General features: G+C 51.3%; 1 protein-coding gene across 1 annotated transcript in view; it reads left to right on the top strand.

Annotated features, from left to right (window-relative positions):
* Positions 1-450: 450 nt before the first annotated feature.
* LOC138252717 (NACHT, LRR and PYD domains-containing protein 3-like) overlaps positions 451-16587 on the top strand; it is a 458845-nt gene continuing 442708 nt past the window's right edge. The window contains exon 1 of the mRNA XM_069205762.1: positions 451-640. The gene's annotated coding sequence lies outside the window, so the exon portion shown is untranslated. The remainder of the gene's footprint in view (positions 641-16587) is intronic.

Genomic DNA, 16587 nt, shown 5'->3' with positions numbered 1-16587 from the left:
CAGAGGGAGCCTGAGCACAGAGGGGCTGGGAGCAGAGGGGAGCACAGAGGGGCTGGGAGCAGAGGGGAGCACAGAGGGGGCTGGGGGCACAGAGGGGGCTGGGAGCAGAGGGGAGCACAGAGGGGGCTGGGAGCACAGAGGGGGCTGGGAGCAGAAGGGAGCACAGAGGAGCTGGGAGCACACAGAGGGCACAGAGGGAGCCTGAGCACAGAGGGGCTGGAAGCAGAGGGGAGCACAGAGGGGCTGGGAGCAGAGGGGAGCACAGAGGGGGCTGGGAGCACAGAGGGGGCTGGGAGCAGAGGGGAGCACAGAGGAGCTGGGAGCACAGAGAGGGTGCAGAGGGAGCTAGAGGAGCACCCCACGCACTGAGGCTCTATGGCACTAAGAGGAAGTCACATGGCTTCTGCACAGAGTGAGTAAGAGGAGGAGGAGCAGGAGGAAGGGCTGGGCGTGACATCATCAGCTGATGAGAAAGGAGGGAGGGCTTTCTCAAGCACTGGAGGGACAACTCGCCGGTAACTAAGAGCGGCCCTGCCTGGCAGGATGAGGGAATCGAGGGAGCGCATCACAGGAGAGGAGAGAGACAGTAACTGAAGAGACCCCCGAGGAGGACAAAGAGAGACACCCAGGGAGAGGACTGGTGAGTGGAGGCCGATGGGGAGGGGAGCAGAAGTAAGGGGATCGTGAGAGGAATGTGGGAACAGAGAGAAAGAGAGAGAGAGAGAGGAGGAGAGAGAGAGGGGAAGAGAGAGAGGGAGAGAGAGAGAGAGTGAAAGAGAGAGAGAGAGGGGGGAGGGATAGAGAGGGAGGGGGAGAGAGAGAGACAGAGGGAGAGAGAGCAGGAGGGAGGGAGATAGGTGGAGGAGCGAGAGATGGAGGAGGGAGAAAGACGCTGTCTCAGCTTGTAAGACGTGTTGTACAGAGAGAGATAGCTCTGCTTTCTACGTCCTGAGACTGTGACACTGGTGCAACCTAAGAAACAAGTGTGTTATCCCAACCTGTAACTTGAGCGCCAGCTCCGCTGTCTCAGCCTGTAACATGAGCGCCAGCTCTGCTGTCTCAGCCTGTAACATGAGCAGCAGCTCCGCTTTCCCAGCCTGTAACTTGAGCGCCAGCTCCGCTGTCTCAGCCTGTAACTTGAGCACTAGCTCCACAGTCCCAGCCTGTAACAAGAGCTGCAGCTCCGCTGTCTCAGCCTGTAACATGAGCGCCAGCTCTGCTATCTCAGGCTGTAACATGAGCACCAGCTCCGTTGTCTCAGCCTGTAAAGTGAGCTCCAGCTCTGCTGTCTCAGCCTGTAAGACATGTTGTAAAGAGAGAGATAGCTCTGCTGTCTACACCCAGACACCGTGACGATCGTGCAACGTTCCCTTCACTGCCCTGTAAACTCTCAGCGTCGCTGCTCGGACAGAGCAGGATGAAGGGACCTCAGAGGCCAAGGGAGAAGTACAGAGGCCTGGGGACATTACACCCTCAGATCACCACGCATGGAAAGCCTGTGGTTTAACATCACTAAAAGGGACATGAATGCATTGTGCTCTTGGGGTGAATCCCACAAACTCACCTGTGCGGAGCTGGGCATGCCTGGCACGCCTAGGCACAGCTTGGCACAGCTTGAGAGGATCTTTTCATGAGTGGGTTTGGGACCTGCTATGGCTTTTGGGTCACTTCAGCTACAACTGTGCTGTGAAATTCTTCTTATAATCGATTCTTAATTGACCAAGACAAGAGAGCCCTTTACAAAGAGGTGTGTGCATGGGGCACCTCGCAAACACCAGAAGAGGGCACCGTGGGGTGCGCGCTGCAGGGGCGCGTATAATGCACTAAAAACAAAAAACACTGGCCCAGATTTATTCTAAAGTGGTGCTGCGCAGTGAGCGCTAACAATACCAGCGCCACGCTGCGCCACTTTTAAAACACAGGGGTAGAGGAATATGGCGCACCCCTGCGTTTCCCCTGCACCAGTGCTGCAGTTTCTGCGTTGAGGGGTCCCTTCCTGCACATAAACAATCTACTGTGGTGATTTGGCACTTCACAATGCAGGACACACAGTAGTACCAAAGTGTCATTTTGAATGATTGTTCACATGCAGGAAGGGACACCTTCCTGCATGTGAACAATCCTCCATGGAATTTTGCTTCTTCTATTTGCGCAGCACACCATGAAAAAGCAAAGAACGAGGAGGAATAAAAGCATTTCTTCTCGTTTTGCCATGCTAACGCCACCCCTGGGGTGGCAGTGGTTAGCGCCACAGGAGCCTCACAAAAAGTGATGCCCTGTGCAGCTGGGGGCTTTTAAATATGCCCCCAAGGGTCCTATTTACGACTTTGTAATGCAGCGCAGCAGCGTGATGCAGCTGGGGCTTGTGAGAGGGGCCTCGTTTTGCATGGTTAGCCCCCACTTTTAGCCTGATGTGGATGTGTTCTAGAAGTTGGCAGTGCCCAGGGCCCCTGCTACCCAGGCTTCCCGAGCCAGAGCTCTTTCCCTAAATCTGTTGTGATGCATTGGCACAATTGCGTACACCTCTAGCTACCAGTGTAAGTCCCTAGTAAATGGTACTTAGGTACCTAGGGCATGGGGTACTAATGGTAGGCCCCTGAGGACAGCAGCACTGATTGTGCCACCCTCTAGAGCCATCCATCCAGATACCCCCAGCACTGCCAGTGCAGGCTGAGTGTACTGGGGCAAACCTAAAACACAAACTTGACATGGCACGCTGCCTGTGTGCCCTCTCTACCATACACTGCATTTACTATGGGTAAGACACCCCTCTGGCAGGCCTTCCAGTCCTAAGGCAGGGTGCTTCATATGAAATGTGAGGGCATAGCTGCATGAGCAATATGCCCCCACTGTGTCCCATGCCAAACATAGGACATAGTGAGTGGACAAAGCAGCCATTTTAATGCACATGCTGGACACTGGTCAACACGAGTTTCCCAGCTACATGGTGGCCACTCTGAACCCTGGGGTGTTTGGTATCAAACAACTCAGAATGATAAATCTAAACTAGTACCAGTATTGTATTTATTATATAAAGTACCCAGGGGTCACCTTAGAGGTGCCCCTGCAAAAGCGAAATACCCTGGCATGGTTGCTGACTGGTCCTATCCAGCTGCCACATCCAGAGAGCCAATCCACAAACCTTGGGGGAGAGCCCTGTCTCTCTGATTTGTGAAACAAAGCCCTTCCTGGGTGGAGGAGCTAACACCCACTCCCTCAGGAATGAGCTTCAAAGGGCTACTGCCTTTGAAACTTGACCCCCCAGGCCTGCTGCTAGCAGCAGATGGTCATCCCCTTTGCAAACCCCGACTCTGGGAGGGAGCAAAGGCGGGAAACTACACAAAGGGTAGGAATAGTTGCCACACTTCACTTGCCATGCACCACCCCTAAAGTGTCTGCGAGGTGGGCACTCCATTTCATTTTCCTCCATCTTAGATGGAAGGAAAATAGCCAATCAGGGATAAGGAAGTGACCCTTCCCACAGGAAGATGTCACTTTAGTGGGTGTAGCCACCCAAAGGTAAGTGTTTAGTGGGTATCCCTAGACCAGGTGATCAGATTCGACAAAAGAAGACCAGCACCAAGAAGATCCAGGGCACGAGAACTGTGGACCTGCTGCACAAAGAGAAGGCGTCAAACCCTGCCTGCTGCGCCCAGGACCCGACAATTGCCACTGCGGAGCTGCTGGACCAATGGACTGACCTGAAGAACCCCAGAGGACCTCCAGGCTTTGCTAATCGCCTAAGAACTCCTTCCAGACTGGAGGTACCACTCTGCAACAAAGAAGAAACCAGCAACACAGTGAGGGTCACTTCACTGACTGGCCGCTAACTCCCGAACCTGAAGTGGCAGAAGGACCCGACGACACACCAATGACCTCAAGGACAAACCCTGCAAGTGTGCCAAGTTTGGTGGCACTCCCCCCACCCCCAGTGGTTGAACCGTACCAATACCGTGGGTATTGGTCAGCCGACGTCGGACACCAGGAAAAACAGCCCGCCTGGGGCTAAAAAAAGGACCAGGAGGAAGCCCCAGTTGAGGGACTTCAGGAACACCTCAGACCCCCCACTACAGTGCTGCGTAGTCCTCCAAGTGACCCTTGAAGTGACTTCCTCCAGATCCAAAGGGCATCTGCACACAGCTCCTCGATCACTGATTTGCTCTGCACTCGGCCACCCTGTGCCCTGCAACAAAGAACCTGCTGTGCCCTAAGGGTCCTTCGCCCCTTGCAACCTCGACTCTCCAAGGGGACTCCAAAGAACCACCTCTAAACCTACCTGTGCAGTCCTTTTCCAAGTGGTCCCTCGCAGTGGCCCTGCACCAGCTCCAGGGACCTTTCGACGCTGCCCCCTTTGGAACTGAGAACCGCCCGAACTTCTCCATCCGGTGCAGTGTGCCCACCAACATCCTAGACCAACCTGCAAAATTAGTAAAGCAACTTTGTGATTTTATATGTATTTTTAAAGGGGACTTTCCGTTGATTCCCTTGGTGCGTAATTACTCACAAAAAGACAATGTTTTAATAAACTTCAAAAATCCATATCTCGAAAAGTACTTAACCAATTTTTTAGATAATCTTTGTCTTAAAATTTATATAAAAATCTGAATTATTTTTATAAATTGGCCTTGAGTTATTCCTTTGAATGTGTGAGTTGCACGATTGATACTGTGAGTGCAACAATTCTTTGCACTTCTCCAAGACTGGCCTAACTACCTTAAAAATGAGAGCATTGGGTGATCTAGTTTTTACCCCTTTAAACAAACATGTGGTTGCCCGGACCCCCTGCACATTGTGCCCAGGTTTGCACACTACATAGAGGGCCCGCCCCCTACAGCGCACAATAGACCTTATTTACAAGCCCCTTGCTCCGCTGCTCCGTCACTTTTTTACAGATCAGTAGCGCAATCAGTGCGACACACTTCTCCGTATTTGCAAACTGATGAAGTGGGTCCAATGCCTCAGTATGTAAAGTCCTGCATCACATTTTACCTGCGCCAGGTTTAATGTATGCAGGGTAGGCGTTCCCATGGGAAAAGCCACGCACAACTGACGTTGTGAAATTTACAACATTTCACTGCATCATTCCACAACTTCACTGCATCAAAAGTTTACCGCCTTCTCAGACCAGACATAAAATGGATATAGGGCTTTTTCCTATGGGAGACTCCTCGCATTGCTGAAGTTGCGACTGCTTAACGACGAAACTCCAGTAATGCGTCATATTAGTGCCAACAGATGGGTCAGAATTGATGACACATCCTTGAAAACATGCACCATAGAGCTCTGTATTGTAAATACAGCTCATCCATGGCATCATTAAGACATTTTCAACAGGTGCAAGAAATCTGACGCATCAATGTTGATGCGTCAGATTCTTGCAAAAGGCCCAATGTGGTGCTTAAGGCCAATGCAGGTACTCTTGCATCATGGTGCAAGGGGGCCTATGTTGCATGCAGGATTGCTTTTGTGCAGGAGGGGGCACCATCCTGAACAAAACCAATCCTGAGATGTTTTCCTCTTTCCACGTGGAGAGAGTAAGCAACAAGGAGAAATAAAGAGCTATATCTCTCCGGCGGTGGTGTATCTTTTTGGCGAATTTCCAGGTTTGCAAGTAATGGTAAATCTGGGCATTTGTCCAAACCATGGAAACTACCTGGGAGCACCCACCCACACCTGTGGAACTTCTCCTTGGTGCAGAGTAAAGCCACGCAGTGATGTGCGCTGCGTTGTTCTGCTCCAGGTTTGCGGGGTCACTCAAAGCCAAAGAAGGTGGGTGTAGGAGGCTGGACTGGCTTGTAGTAGGTACCAAGGGGGTACTTACACTCTGCACCAGGTCCAGTTATCCCTTATTAGTGTATAGGGTGTCTAGCAGCATAGGCTGATAGATAATGGTAGCTTAGCAGAGCAGCTTAGGCTGAACTAGGAGACGTGTGAAGCTACTACAGTACCACTTAGTGTCATATGCACAATATCATAAGAAAACACAATACACAGTTATACTAAAAATAAAGGTACTTTATTTTTATGACAATATGCCAAAAGTATCTCAGTGAGTACCCTCAGTATGAGGATAGCAAATATACACAAGATATATGTACACAATACCAAAAATATGCAGTAATAGCAAAAGGAAGTAATGCAAGCAGTGTACAGTTACAATAGATTGCAATGAGAGCACATAGGGATAGGGGCAACACAAACCATATACTCTAGAAGTGGAATACGAACCACGAATGGACCCCAAACCTATGGGAGCTTGTAGAGGGTCGCTGGGACTGTAAGAAAACAGTGAGGGTTAGAAAAATAAGTTCCCCAGAGAGCACAGAAGTCGTGATAGGGGAATTCTGCAAGGAAGACCAACACCAGCAATGCAACAATGATGGATTTCCGGATGAGAGTACCTGTGGAACAAGGGGACCAAGTCCAAGAGTCACACTCAAGTCGGGAGTGGGCAGATGCCCAGGAAATGCCAGCTGTGGATGCAAAGAAGCTGCCACTGGATGGTACAAGCTGTGGATTCTGCAAGAACGAAGAGGACTAGGAACTTCCCCTTTGGAGGATGGATGTCCCACGTCGTGAAGAAGCTTGCAGAGGTGTTCCCACGCAGAAAGACCACAAACAAGCCTTGCTAGCTGCAAGGGTCGCAGTTAGGGTTTTTGGATGCTGCTGTGGCCCAGGAGGGACCAGGATGTTGCCAATTGCGTGAGGAGACAGAGGGGTCACCCAGCAAGACAAGGAGTCCACTCAGAATCAAGCAGCTCCCGCAGAAGTGCCAGAACAGGCACTACAAAGAAGAGTGAACCAGAGCTCACCCGAAGTCACAAAAGAAGGTCCCACGACGCTGGAGGACAACTCAGGAGGTCGTGCACTGCAGGTTAGAGTGTCGGGGACCCAGGCTTGGCTGTGCACAAAGGAAATCCTGGAAGAGTGCACAGGAGCCGTAGCAGCTGCAAATCACGCAGTACCCAGCAATGCAGTCTAGCGTGGGAAGGCAAGGACTTACCTCCACCAAACTTGGATTGAAGAGTCACTGGACTGTGGGAGTCACTTGGACAGAGTTGCTGAGTTCCAGGGACCACGCTCGTTGTGCTGAGAGGGGACCCAGAGGACCGGTGATGCAGTCTTTTGGTGCCTGCGGTTGCAGGGGGACGATTCCGTCGACCCACGGGAGATTTCTTCGGAGCTTCTAGTGCAGAGAGGAGGCAGACTACCCCCACAGCATGCACCACCAGGAAAACAGTCGAGAAGGCGGCAGGATCAGCGATACAAGGTTGCAGTAGTCATCTTTGCTACTTTGTTGCAGTTTTGCAGGCATCCAGAGCAGTCAGCGGTCGATTCCTTGGCAGAAGGTGAAGAGATAGATGCAGAGGAACTCTGATGAGCTCTTGCCTTCGTTATCTAAAGAATTCCCCAAAGCAGAGACCCTAAATAGCCAGAAAAGGAGGTTTGGCTACTTAGGAAGAAGGATAGGCTAGCAACACAGGTAAGAGCCTATCAGAAGGAGTCTCTGACATCACCTGCTGGCCCTGGCCACTCAGAGCAGTCCAGTGTGCCAGCAGCACCTCTGATTCCAAGATGGCAGAGGTCTGGAGCACACTGGAGGAGCTCTGGGCTCCTTCCAGGGGAGGTGCAGGTCAGGGGAGTGGTCACTCCCCTTTCCTTTGTCCAGTTTTGCGCCAGAGCAGGGCTGGGGGATCTCTGAACCGGTGCAGACTGGCTTATGCAGAGATGGGCACCATCTCTGCCCATCAAAGCATTTCCAGAGGCTGGGGGAGGCTACTCCTCCCAGCCCTGACACCTTTTTCCAAAGGGAGAGGGTGTAACACCCTCTCTCTGAGGAAGACCTTTGTTCTGCCTTCCTGGGCCAAGCCTGGCTGGACCCCAGGAGGGCAGAAACCTGTCTGAGGGGTTGGCAGCAGCAGCAGCTGCAGTGAAACCCAGGGAAAGGTAGTTTGGCAGTACCCGGGTCACTTCAGGCACACTTATGAGCACTGGGGCCCTGGCTGGCAGGGTCCCAGTGACACACACAACTAAAACAACATATATACAGTGAAATATGGGGGTAACATGCCAGGCAAGATGGTACTTTCCTACAGTGGGTTTGTGTGGGTTCATAAATCACAAGTAAGCTTTGCGTGTGCAAAGCAACGGGGCACATAAATGTACCCCAAAGGGTGTGTAGGAGGGGTTCACAGTGGAGGATCCCAGACATGGGCCAAGGAAGTGGCTCGGTGGCTGGCCTGCTGGGCTCCTCCTGAAAAATGTGAAAAGTAATCACTGGAGAGGGTCAGGGGCGAGCAGGGGTAGAGGGAGAGTAGAAAGGGGCTGGGGGGGGCAGTGTAAGGGCATTTGGGGACCCCATAAGGGATTGTGGCTTCAACTTCAGAGCAACTTTGAATTTCTAATTGGTTTTGGAAAAATGAGCTCCACCCTCCTCCCTGTCCCTCTCTCAGCTGAGCACCCTCCTCTCCCTCCTCCTCCCTGTCTGTCCCTCTGTGAGCTGAGCTCCCTCCTCTTACTCCTCACTCCTCCCTGTCTGTCCCACAGTCAGCTGAGCTCCCTCCTCCTCATTCCTCCCCACTTGTCCCTTCTCTCTTTCCGTGTCTCCACCTCTCTGAACTGACTAAAAACAGGAAAAGAAATGGGGTGACGGGCTCAGGTGAAACCGGAGAGGTAAAGAGGGGAGTAAAGCGAGAAATGTGGAGTAGGTGGGAGAAAGGAGGTAGAGAGGAAGATGAGGTAGACACAGAGAAGAGGTGAGATTCGTAAGAGAGGTGAGAGAGCTGAGAGAGGTGAGAGGTGAGATTCATGAAAGGTGAGGGAGCTGAGATTCATGAGAGTTGAGATTCATGAGAGGTGAGATTCATGAGAAAGGTGAGGGAGCTGAGATTCATGAGAGCTGAGATTCATGAGAAAGGTGAGGGAGCTGAGATTCATGAGAACTAAGATTCGTGAGAGGTGAGATTCATGAAAGGTGAGAGAGCTGAGATTCATGAGAGCTGAGATTCATGAGAAAGGTGAGGGAGCTGAGATTCATGAGAGCTGAGATTCGTGAGAAGTGAGATTCATGAAAGGTGAGAGAGCTGAGATTCATGAGAGCTGAGATTCATGAGAAAGGTGAGGGAGCTGAGATTCATGAGAGCTGAGATTCGTGAGAAGTGAGATTCATGAAAGGTGAGAGAGCTGAGATTCATGAGAGCTGAGATTCATGAGAGCTGACATTCATGAGAAAGGTGAGGGAGCTGAGATTCATGAGAGCTGAGATTCATGAGAAAGGTGAGGGAGCTGAGATTCATGAGAGCTGAGATTCCTGAGAAGTGAGATTCATGAAAGGTGAGAGAGCTGAGATTCATGAGAGTTGAGATTCATGAGAGCTGACATTCATGAGAAAGGTGAGGGAGCTGAGATTCGTGAGAGCTGAGATTCATGAGAAAGGTGAGGGAGCTGAGATTCATGAGAACTAAGATTCGTGAGAGGTGAGATTCATGAGAAGTGAGATTCATGAAAGGTGAGAGAGCTGAGATTCATGAGAGCTGAGATTCATGAGAAAGGTGAGGGAGCTGAGATTCATGAGAGCTGAGATTCATGAGAAAGGTGAGGGAGCTGAGATTCATGAGAACTAAGATTCGTGAGAGGTGAGATTCATGAGAAGTGAGATTCATGAAAGGTGAGGGAGCTGAGATTCATGAGAAAGGTGAGGGAGCTGAGATTCATGAGAAAGGTGAGGGAGCTAAGATTCGTGAGAGGTGAGATTCATGAAAGGTGAGGGAGCTGAGATTCATGAGAACTAAGATTCGTGAGAGGTGAGATTCATGAAAGGTGAGAGAGCTGAGATTCATGAGAGCTGAGATTCATGAGAAAGGTGAGGGAGCTGAGATTCATGAGAGCTAAGATTCGTGAGAGGTGAGATTCATGAGAAAGGTGAGGGAGCTGAGATTCATGAGAGCTGAGATTCATGAGAAAGGTGAGGGAGCTGAGATTCATGAGAGCTAAAATTCGTGAGAGGTGAGATTCGTGAGAGGTGAGATTCATGAGAAAGGTGAGGGAGCTGAGATTCATGAGAGCTGAGATTCATGAGAAAGGTGAGGGAGCTGAGATTCATGAGAGCTGAGATTCCTGAGAAGTGAGATTCATGAAAGGTGAGAGAGCTGAGATTCATGAGAGTTGAGATTCATGAGAGCTGACATTCATGAGAAAGGTGAGGGAGCTGAGATTCATGAGAGCTGAGATTCATGAGAAAGGTGAGGGAGCTGAGATTCATGAGAACTAAGATTCGTGAGAGGTGAGATTCATGAGAAGTGAGATTCATGAAAGGTGAGAGAGCTGAGATTCATGAGAGCTGAGATTCATGAGAAAGGTGAGGGAGCTGAGATACATGAGAGCTAAGATTCGTGAGAGGTGAGATTCATGAGAAAGGTGAGGGAGCTGAGATTCATGAGAGCTGAGATTCATGAGAAAGGTGAGGGAGCTGAGATTCATGAGAGCTGAGATTCATGAGAGCTGAGATTCATGAGAAAGGTGAGGGAGCTGAGATTCATGAGAGCTAAGATTCGTGAGAGGTGAGATTCGTGAGAGGTGAGATTCATGAAAGGTGAGGGAGCTGAGATTCATGAGAGCTGAGATTGATGAGAAAGGTGAGGGAGCTGAGATTCATGAGGGCTGAGATTCGTGAGAAGTGAGATTCATGAGAAGTGAGATTCATGAAAGGTGAGAGAGCTGAGATTCATGAGAGCTGAGATTCATGAGAAAGGTGAGGGAGCTGAGATTCATGAGAGCTGAGATTCATGAGAAAGGTGAGGGAGCTGAGATTCATGAGAACTAAGATTCGTGAGAGGTGAGATTCATGAGAAAGGTGAGGGAGCTGAGATACATGAGAGCTAAGATTCGTGAGAGGTGAGATTCATGAGAAAGGTGAGGGAGCTGAGATTCATGAGAGCTGAGATTCATGAGAAAGGTGAGGGAGCTGAGATTCATGAGAGCTGAGATTCATGAGAAAGGTGAGGGAGCTGAGATTCATGAGAGCTAAGATTCGTGAGAGGTGAGATTCGTGAGAGGTGAGATTCATGAAAGGTGAGGGAGCTGAGATTCATGAGAGCTGAGATTGATGAGAAAGGTGAGGGAGCTGAGATTCATGAGGGCTGAGATTCGTGAGAAGTGAGATTCATGAAAGGTGAGAGAGCTGAGATTCATGAGAGCTGAGATTCATGAGAAAGGTGAGGGAGCTGAGATTCATGAGAGCTGAGATTCATGAGAAAGGTGAGGGAGCTGAGATTCATGAGAGCTGAGATTCATGAGAGCTGAGATTCATGAGAAAGGTGAGGGAGCTGAGATTCATGAGAGCTAAGATTCGTGAGAGGTGAGATTCGTGAGAGGTGAGATTCATGAAAGGTGAGGGAGCTGAGATTCATGAGAGCTGAGATTGATGAGAAAGGTGAGGGAGCTGAGATTCATGAGGGCTGAGATTCGTGAGAAGTGAGATTCATGAAAGGTGAGAGAGCTGAGATTCATGAGAGCTGAGATTCATGAGAAAGGTGAGGGAGCTGAGATTCATGAGAGCTGAGATTCGTGAGAGGTGAGATTCATGAAAGGTGAGAGAGCTGAGAGAGGTGAAGGAGGTAGAGATGAGACAGAAATGATACAGAGGCGTAGAGAGAAGAAGATTAAGAGAGAAGGGGGCGGTGAAGGGGGAGGATGAAGCAGGGAAAGGCACGAGACAGAAAGATTATTTTTTTATGTAACTGTAACCAAAGGCCCTGGAGCGTAAAGCTCGCAGCTGGGCAGACTCAGGAGGCAGACTGAGCATGAGTGAGGTGCAGGGGCTTCAGAAGGGTGGACTCCTGCGGGGGCGTCATCTTATCCCAGTGGATTGCTGCCTCAAGAAATACTTTTGTAATACTCATCATTGTTGCATGAGACTTTAGAAGCACGCCCCCGTCAACGTTGTTAGTGAAGTCGGAGCAGGTCAGTTGTCAAGCGCCCAGAGGCCAAGCCACACAACAGGTGTGGACACCACACATCCTGACCCCCCTCACTGGAGATGCCTCAGATGTGAAGAGAAAGGAATTCACTGAGAACAATCCCACCTTGAAGCAGAGGTTGTTTGGGGGGTGCTGGGGTTGTCCCCAGGGTTTCTGCTTCCAGCCACTAAATACGGCTCTGCCTCCCGTTTACATCAAACGTTCGGGCCTGAGGTACAGTTTGGCGGATGGGGTTGCTCCATTCCATCCCATTATACCCTGTGGAAATCGTAATACGGCGGCAGGATATTCGTCACGTTTGTGAAGGCGTAACCCCTCCGCCAAACTCTGAATCCGGCCCGAGTCTTTCATTCTTGGCAGAGGGGCTGAGAGTGGGTGGCAGCTCGCTGTAGGAAAGAACACTCGCTGTGGGCTCCGGGGTCCAAGCGGACCTCGAACTGAGCCAGAGCGGATGTCTCCTCGACCCTGGCTCGAGCTTCCAGTGGCTTGACCAGCTCGAGCCGAGCCAGAGCCGGACGTCTCGCACGACCCTGCTCGAGCTTCCAGTGCCTTGCCCAGCTCGAGCCGAGCCAGAGCCAGACATCCCCTCAACCCTGGCTCGAGCTTCCAGTGGCTTGCCCAGCTCGAGCCGAGCCAGAGCCGGATGTCTCCTCGACCCTGGCTCGAGCTTCCAGTGGCTTGCCCAGCTCGAGCCGAGCCAGAGCCGGACGTCTCGCACGACCCTGCTCGAGCTTCCAGTGCCTTGCCCAGCTCGAGCCGAGCCAGAGCCAGACATCCCCTCGACCCTGGCTCGAGCTTCCAGTGGCTTGCCCAGCTCGAGCCGAGCCAGAGCCGGATGTCTCCTCGACCCTGGCTCGAGCTTCCAGTGGCTTGCCCAGCTCGAGCCGAGCCAGAGCCGGACGTCTCGCACGACCCTGCTCGAGCTTCCAGTGCCTTGCCCAGCTCGAGCCGAGCCAGAGCCAGACATCCCCTCGACCCTGGCTCGAGCTTCCAGTGGCTTGCCCAGCTCGAGCCGAGCCAGAGCCGGATGTCTCCTCGACCCTGGCTCGAGCTTCCAGTGGCTTGCCCAGCTCGAGCCGAGCCAGAGCCGGACGTCTCGCACGACCCTGCTCGAGCTTCCAGTGCCTTGCCCAGCTCGAGCCGAGCCAGAGCCAGACATCCCCTCGACCCTGGCTCGAGCTTCCAGTGGCTTGCCCAGCTCGAGCCGAGCCAGAGCCGGATGTCTCCTCGACCCTGGCTCGAGCTTCCAGTGGCTTGCCCAGCTCAAGCCAAGCCAGAGCCAGACATCCCCTCGACCCTGGCTTGAGCTTCCAGTGGCTTGCCCAGCTCGAGCCGAGCCAGAGCCGGACATCTCGCTCGACCCTGGCTCGAGCTTGCAGTGGCTTGCCCAGCTCGAGCCGAGCTGGAGCTGGGTGTCTCGCTCGACCCTGGCTCGAGCTTCCAGTGGCTTGCCCAGCTCGAGCCGAGCCAGAGCCGGACGCCTCGCTCGACCCTGGCTCAAGCTACGTCTCGCTCGACCCTGGCTCGAGCTTCCAGTGGCTTGCCCAGCTCGAGCCGAGCCAGAGCCGGATGTCTCCTCGACTCTGGCTCGAGCTACGTCTCGCTCGACCCTGGCTCGAGCTTCCAGTGGCTTGCCCAGCTCGAGCCGAGCCAGAGCCGGACGTCTCGCTCGACCCTGGCTCGAGCTTCCAGTGCCTTGCCCAGCTCGAGCCGAGCCAGAGCTGGGTGTCTGGTTGACCCTGCTCGAGCTTCTCACCTCTAGTCGAGAGGCAGCTGGTACCAGGCTGTCTCTGTTTTCTTGCCAATGTGTTCCTTCAGGGACTCACCTGCTGAATGTCCCAATCTGAGAAATTCCTCATGAGTGGCAGGGAGTGGCTCTGCGGGAGAAGTGTGTGAAAAGTCCTGAGGCATTGCTACTGAAATGAGGGTGTCTTGTGCATCTGGGGCAGGGTGGAGTCCCAGGCGTGTCTACCTGAGGTGGACTTTCCAGATTTCTCATTTACCAGGAAGAGATGTGTGCCTTGAATGGGAATGAGCTAAGCTGTGGGAGGTGGAAATGCCTGCAGACAGTGTAAGGGCTGTTTCACAGTTAGAGCACATGGCCCAATGAAGGATGAATTTTCGATTAGGAATTTGCCCTACAGTGGATCATTAAACTGCACAAAATACCCCACAGCTCCCAAAACGGATGGAATTGTTTGTTTCTGATTGGCCTAAATAGATATGTGTCTTGCATATTAGAGACACAACAATACATGTGTCTCTAATCTATCATTTACACAATGTACTCCAAATACCCAACCAGTGATTTAAAGATCCTTATAAAAGTCAATTTGCGTGAAACAAACTATCAATCAATCAGATTTTGTAAAGTGTGGCTTCTCCCCCCTGAGGCTCTCCAGGCGCTGCTTTTGTTGCCAAAATTTAAAAAAAGACCAAGGCCTAGATTTTCCAATATTTTGCGTTGTGTTTGCATCACTTTCCTGGCGAAGACCTGACACAAACTCCATTTTGGCACTTACTGAGCCACGCATGTTGATTTGTGTGGCTTCCAGGGGTCTGATAAATGCATGGTAATGCAGCATATAGCGCTTCTCGTTGGGCAGGCGTAACATGGGTAGAACATGGGTGTTCCCACGCACCCAGCCATGGATTTTGATACGAACCCAGATTTACAAATGCATTCTGCAGCACACATAAAAGAAGGAACAGGCCTCGTAAGAGTGGTTATGTGCAGGAAGGTCTCCCTTCCTGCACAAAAGCCATCCTGCATGTGCCCCAGGCTCCCTTGCAGCATGGCACGAGGGTGTCTGCTTTGGCACTAGGCAGTACACAATGCACCAGGGCTAGAAGAGGGCAGAAGTGCGCCATATCTTAGCACATATCGTCCTTTTCTGCTCCCTCTCTTTCACACAACGGAGTGCGTTGCCAGGTCTGCGTTGCGTGAAATATAAGTGTCTTGAAATATTAATAGATCCGCCCCCTGTGTGCAAGCCAGATGGCCTGGTTCGGTCGCGTCCATGTGATCATAGCGCCTCCTGTGGTTTTTTTGGTGCTAAGGTGGCCTCAAGGCACTACTCTGTGGAAGAACCAAAAGCACTTAGGAGCTGGAAGTAGGGGTGCGGAGTGCTGAAGCGCCTCTGGAATAACCTTGCTGGAGTTTGGAGGGTGACTGAGCAACAAATATGTCTTTAAATTGTGGTTTTGTCTTGTTCAATTGTCAGGCTATGGCTTCTGACAATTTGCTGTCTATCTTTGGTGATATAGAGGACGGTGGTGACTTCTCTTGTGTACAGTGAACTATTGGGCAATCTGACTGGGTACTGAGATTAAAAGGGCATTTAAATATCTGTAAATGAAATGTGATTAAAACATAGATTTGCAGATGATGGTGTCCAGCAGGTGAAGGGGCCCTGATCTTAAGGACGAAGGAGGAGACGATTCTGGGAACTCTGCTCTTGTTTATTGACATGCACTACATTTACCATGATCCTGCGCTCCTGGGCAGGAAGTAGCCACATAAAGGAATAGATTAACCCACCATCACTGGGATACCCCTCCAGCCTGGCCTCTTTTCCTGCTGCTTGAGTTAGCAACACGCGACACACGTGTCCTGTGTTCTGTGGATTGTTTGGTGCTAAGACGTGATTTCAAAGTTTGTTTGGTATGTGGAGTGTGAGAAAGTAGCCTCTTTCTAGCCTTGTTACCCCCACTTTTTGCCTGTTTGTGAGTATATGTCAGGGTGTTTTCACTGTCTCACTGGGATCCTGCTAGCCAGGGCCCAGTGCTCATAGTGAAAATCCTATGTTTTCAGTATGTTTGTTATGTGTCACTGGGACCCTGCTAGCCAGGACCCCAGTGCTTATAAGTTTGTGGCCTATATGTATGTGTTCCCTGTGTGATGCCTAACTGTCTCACTGAGGCTCTGCTAACCAGAACCTCAGTGGTTATGCTCTCTCTGCTTTACAAATTGTCACTAACAGGCTAGTGACCAATTTCACCAATTCACATTGGCATACTGGAACACCCTTACAATTCCCTAGTATATGGTACTGGGGTACCCAGGGTATTGGGGTTCCAGGAGATCCCTATGGGCTGCAGCATTTCTTTTGCCACCCATAGGGAGATCGGACTATTCTTACACAGGCTTGCCAGGGCAGCCTGAGTGAAATAACGTCCACGTTATTTCACAGCCATTTACCATTGCACTTAAGTAACTTATGAGTCAGCTATATGTCTAAACTTTACCTGGTAAAGGTTAGGTGCAAAGTTACTTAGGCCCGTATTTATACTTTTTGACGCTAAACTGCGCTAACGCAGTTTAGCGTCAAAAAATTTTGCGCCGGCTAACGCCATTCTGAAGCACCATGCGGGCGCCGTATTTATTGAATGGCGTTAGCCGGCGCAAGCAGACCGGCGCTGCCTGGTGTGCGTGGAAAAAAACCACGTACACCAGGCAGCGCCGGCGTAGGGAAAAATGGCCCTAGGGCGTCTTAAAAATGGTGCAAGTCAGGTTGACGCAAAAAATCGCCTCCACCCGATTTGCGCCATTTTTAACGACGCCCAGACGCCATTTACATGACTCCTGTCTTAGTAAAGACAGGAGTCA

The sequence above is a fragment of the Pleurodeles waltl genome, chromosome 1_2 (assembly GCF_031143425.1).
Source record: "Pleurodeles waltl isolate 20211129_DDA chromosome 1_2, aPleWal1.hap1.20221129, whole genome shotgun sequence".
NCBI classification, from domain to species: domain Eukaryota; kingdom Metazoa; phylum Chordata; class Amphibia; order Caudata; family Salamandridae; genus Pleurodeles; species Pleurodeles waltl.
This window is presented reverse-complemented; position numbering and strand designations above follow the sequence as displayed.